We start from the raw sequence: 5,668 nt of genomic DNA on the forward strand, positions 1-5,668 counted from the left end.
TTCCCCTCTCTCCTTAAACCTATGCCCTCTAGTTTTGGACTCTGCTAACCTGGGGAAAAGACTATTCACCTGATCTGGTCACTCCACTTGCTTTCCCTCTAATATAAGAGCTACAGTGGTAGCTGGAACAGCCAGATCTTCATTGCCTGTGATGTAGCTGGGTGCCAATTGTTATCCACACTGCGTTGGTTTGATGGAAATGGGCTCACAATGAATGTCATGTCCTGCCCCATGCTATTTGGCACCTGGATTTGGCTGGCCATGATCTGACAGACTATATCATGAATACCCTGACAGAAAGAGTCTTTCACCACCGTGCTGAGAGAGAAATTGTCCTTGACATCAAGGAGAAGCTCTGCATTGTTGCACTGGATTTTGAATAGTGGATGTCCACTGCTGCTTCTTCCTCCTCCCTGGAGAAGAGCTATGAACTGCCTGATGGGCAGGTGATTACAATCGGTAATGAATGATTTAGATGTCCTGAAGATCTCTTCCAACCATCTTTCTTGGGTAGGAAAAACTATGGTATCAATGTGTCCACTTACTACTCCATCATGAAGTGTGATGCAGATGTCAGGAAGGATCTGTGTGTAATCATTGTCTTGTCTGGTGTTATGACTATGTATTCTGTACTGAAGACTGTATGCAGAAGGAGATCACAGCCCTGGTTCTAAATACCACAGAAATAAATGTTATAAACAGAGCCTTGCACCCCAGTAATTCAGTGCAGAAAATGCGGGTACATTGCTGGGCTGTGATTTTCAGTTGTTAATTAAGTTAACTTTCAATAAATTATTCAATGACTAATGTATTCTAAATAGTTGGAGACCAGTTAACTCAGTTGACTGAATAGCTGGTTTGCAATGCAGAGTACAATGTGGGTTCAATTCACACACCAGCTGAGGTTACCATAAAGGACTCTGCTTCTCAACTTTTCCCCTCACCTGAGGTGTGGTGACTCTTGGATTAAACCAGCACCAGTTGTCTGTCTTTAATAGAGAGAACAGCTATATGTCACAGAACTGTTCGGGATGAACTATGACAAAAAAAATTGCATCTGTCTCCAGACCTTCTTTGCAAAGGCACATTCTGTGAGGAGGTAGACAACAGTCTCTTCCCCACCACAGCCATCTCGAGTGCAATGAGTGGAAGGATTGAGACCTCGAGTGTGTAGGAAAGATCTGATAGGGAGGGTCTTTCTCAACACCAGATAAACTGGATCTTGATGTTTATTTGTAAGTTCTGGTGATGATGCATTCTGCCAAAATACCTTGATAGGGAATGACCTGACAGGATCTACCCTTTCCGTTTCCACAGCAACTTGAGGATGTTATGTGCTGATCACTGCTGGATGGACCTGTGGTCAAATGTGTTTTTCTGCATAACATTCTCCATGAGGAACAGGCGGTACAACATAATCCAGCTTCTGAAAGTGAATCCTAGCAGAAGACAATGACATTGTCTATGTCCAGAAAAGCTTTGACCAGAGTGACCCCATGATTCAGGATACAGAGATCTGTCATCCTTTCCTGATAAACAAAGTGCCAGAAATTTGAGGTTGTCTTTGTATAAATGTTCTTGTGATTTTAGAGATCGTCTCCAGTGTCTCCAGATCCATTTTGTAACATGGTATCGAAAAATGTACACAGTATTCCAAATGTGGCCTTACTAAGGTTTAAGATTAACATAACTTCTCCATTTTTGAATTCTACCCATCTAAAAATAAAACCTAGAACTACTTTGCTTTCTCTTATGATCTTATTAACCTGTGTCAGCACTTCTAGTGATCTGTATATTTGTACTTCCAGGTTCGTTTGTTTCTCTACCCCATTTAGATTCTAATTCTCTAAGTGATATGTGACCTCTGTATTTTTCTTCCTAAAAGTGTAATACCTACACTTATGTTCCGTTGAAATTCATTTGGCAATGATACGCCTATTCTCCAAATTTATAAATGACTTTGTGTCCTCAGTATTGGCAATCTGTTCCCAATTTAAATTTAGAATTTCATCTTTAAATTTTGAAATGTTGTTTTTGATTCTAACTGTAAGCTGTTATTATAAATTCTTGGTAAGAACTGACAAAAGGACGTTGGACTGAATGGTTTCCCTGTCGGTTGTACTATGGTCATCTGATTTGACTGAAAAATGGAAAACAAAGAATCCTCAAATGCTCAGCAGGTCTAGCAGCATGTGTGGAGAGGAAGAGTTGTTGTTTTAGGGTTATTGACTCTTCATCAGTGAAAGGTCATCAACCTGAAACATTAACTCTGTTTTTCACTCCACAGATGCTGCCAGATCTACTCAGCATCATCAGAACTTTTGTCTTTATTTCTGAGTTCCAGCATCTGCAGTATTTTTTTTCAGTTTGGATTTAACACTCCAGTTTAGCTGGCAGTGAGAATCAAGTGAGTGAGGGTCAAGGTAGGCACCTATACCCGCTGACCTTGGCAGTCTGAGGCTCAAGATCTTTCATTTATCAGACCTCATCTAAAGCTCCCTGAGTCTCTTTGCTTTCCTAAACCAGCAACAATGTCAAAGGACCAGTTTGGTTAATAGTAGTAGAGGATGAACCACTAGTGAGTCTTAATGAGAAGAGGCACTTGTCTTAACAAAATGTAATTTATTACGTGACAGTCATCAATATAACTTACATTGTCTAGTTAGACATAATAAGTTTATCAGGATACAATGGTGACACATTTATCTCTATAGGGATCTCCAGCTACTCTTCTCTATTCTCCATCCAAGATTGTATGACACCATCAGCTTGAATGGAATTTAACGCAGTCTCCAACGTTAACACTTTCAGAACAATTACCTCATACAACATTCAGAAGATTTGAAACGTTGGTGGGTGAGTGACTTTAACTGTTCACCCATCTGTTTTCCCTGAGGTGAGCAGGGTTAAATTTGCCTAGAGTTAAGTATTTGAATAGGAAAGTTCTTGTGGAGACCTGCATCCTAGTTTCTTTTATTTCCTTTGTAAACCTTTAAGGCTGTCTTCCCAGGGTCATGGACACAGATTTTAAGGGGAGAAAAAAAGATCAAAGGAATTCTACTTCTTTCCTCCCTTCCCTGAGCAGATGTGCAATGCATCTGGGAAGCTCTAGAAACTGCAGGAAAAAAATTCCGACTGATTTATTTGATGAACTAAGGTTTAACCTAGGTGATTGCTTGCATGATATCATTATGTGTGTGATTATTAGTTTCCAGTTGAAAATGACCAGATATGGTGTGTATTCACTCCATCAATACTGAAGCGTTGCTACACATCACAAGGCTGTTATGATGAAACTACATAAATCTTTTATATGCTTGCATCTACAGGTTTTTATTATTAAGGAGAGTCTGGGTCTATTGGGGACTAAGCAAGCATACAGTATGAATTAGGGAAAATAAATTAGAATGGCTTCTTTATAATGCACATAGGCTTTACCCCCTACTCTTTCGTAATTAAATTTATTCTTAATTAAAGATGACAAAATTCCCTCAGGCTGATAGTGTATTTTTGCCAACACTAATAGTAAATCCAGAAGGGTAGATTCAATAGATTCCAAAGATATTATTAGTAAAGTTATTTTATACGTATATATATATGTTTTTATTGGTTTCCCTCTTTGTGATAATTGAATTACATTTACAAAGTTATTTTACTTTTGTTCTCTGATAGGAATCAACATTAGAAAAACACCATTCAATAAGCATGTCTTCCTGCAGGAAGTAGATCCAGGCTCCATTCTGTGAATGATCAGTGCCATTAATTTCATGCATTTGTTTCTGAATCCAGTGCTGCTGACTGGAAGCAGCACATATCTTTCAACAAGGTCTGAGTGGACATGTGGAGCTCGAGGAGTGAAGCCATTCCCACATTTAGTGGTGTTTATAGTTATTAAGTGCGAACTCCCATAGCCTGTCAAGTGTCTGAAGCATTAAATGCCCTGATATATGGGCAAACGCAAGGCACCTAATGCCAAGGAACTCTGACCCTGATTTATTGCTTTTTTGACATAGTTTCAATTAAGTTATCAACTGTCCACATTTTAATCATGTTATGTACTTTATACTACACTAAAACTGGCAGTCATAAGATAGTTACTAATAAACCCAAAAGGAAATGCAGAAGGAGACAGCCGTCAAAATGAGGAAACGCTGCTCCGTGGATTAATTGAGACAAATAAAATGGGTACATTTGAGTTGCATTATGTTATACAAACACATGGGGAGAGTGGAATGGATGGACTAGGGTGAGTTAGATGAAGAGAAATGGCAAATTCTAAAGGGAGAAAATAAGGGAGCATAGTCCATTAGGAAAATTTGTCCATTTTTCTGCTTTAATCTTAATATAATGCTGTAACTTTATGAACAATAATATGTGTTGGACAGCTCATTGTGGAATAATGGGTACAATGCAATAAAAGGCCAGTGGAATGATATTTAATTTGAAAAAATTAACTTTACTTTGAAGAAAGGCCTAGAAGGATTTTAAGCCTTCTTTCAGTGAACAAAAAGATTTAGGGAATCCAACACAGACTACAAAAACTATAGAAGCTTTTGATGAGATAAAATTAATAAGATGGTAGCAAGGGTATTAATTGTGAATTATCATTGTGATAACCCATACAAGGCCCATGGGGAATCACTAATTAATCTCCCTGTGGATCTCATTGAGTATGAGCTCCCTTGGCAACAGGCAATGACCTGCCCAACTGGACTGATCCCTTTATAAAGCAGACCTAAGGATCTCCTGGGCTGGGACTAACCTACGTATGTTGTGAGCTGTGGCTCACTTTTGGTGTTAAACAATAAATAATCCTTTCCACTCAGGTTTCTTCAGTTATTGCAATCATGAAAATAAAAGCTGGAAATGAGGAATAAAGAAAGAATAAATGGATGGAGGGAACAGGAAGTGACTAAGGTGCCTCAGAACTATCAAATGACAGGACCATGTATTGGGAAACTGTGGAAGTGCAGGGCAGGACATTTGATCTAGTTATTGTTATGGATTGATATTCCCTAGCTAGGGCTGTGCAACCTCCCAGAATCTAGACTGAGCATATTTTGAGAGAATGGAAATCTTAAGTGCACTTTCGAACAGGGTTTACTTGCTAGAAATCCAAAGTGAGACACCTGGAAAATAAACCCAATTCCTTAATGATTAGGATTGAAGCATACTGTAGCATTTCATTAATGCTTTGTCACTCGCTTAGTGAGATTATTGTATTTGCAGTACCTCATTTTATTACACTTTTAGAGAACTTGTGGATTTTAATGTGCTGCTAATACCATTCCATGACATTTATTTAATTCATGCAGTCAAAAAAGTTAAAACATCAATTCAGGTTGTGAGGAGATTTAGCAGATGTTTTCAAGACCATGACGGGTCTACAGAGCTACATACGGTAAAATGTTTCTCTTGCTAGAATGCAGAATGACACCAAAATGTCGAGTTTTAATGTAGCTTAAAAGGATAAAATGATTAAAACCAGGGTAAAGTCACCAGTCTTCACTTTTTTAGTGTTTCTCTTCATCTGAGGTGTAGTGATCCTTAGGTTAAACTCAAAATTAGTTGTCTCTCTGTCTACTGAGAGAGCATCCTATGGTCCTCTGTGACCATGGCATCTGTCATTGTCAGAAGGATCGAGAAGCAAACAGCACCAATCTAAGGT

At 38.6% G+C, this 5,668-nt stretch overlaps 1 pseudogene; it reads left to right on the forward strand.

Annotated features, from left to right (window-relative positions):
- The first annotated feature begins 203 nt into the window (after window positions 1–203).
- LOC122561402 lies at window positions 204–5,048 on the forward strand (annotated as a pseudogene).
- The last annotated feature ends 620 nt before the right edge of the window (window positions 5,049–5,668 follow it).

Source organism: Chiloscyllium plagiosum, chromosome 22 (assembly GCF_004010195.1).
Source record: "Chiloscyllium plagiosum isolate BGI_BamShark_2017 chromosome 22, ASM401019v2, whole genome shotgun sequence".
Classification (NCBI taxonomy): Eukaryota; Metazoa; Chordata; class Chondrichthyes; order Orectolobiformes; family Hemiscylliidae; genus Chiloscyllium; species Chiloscyllium plagiosum.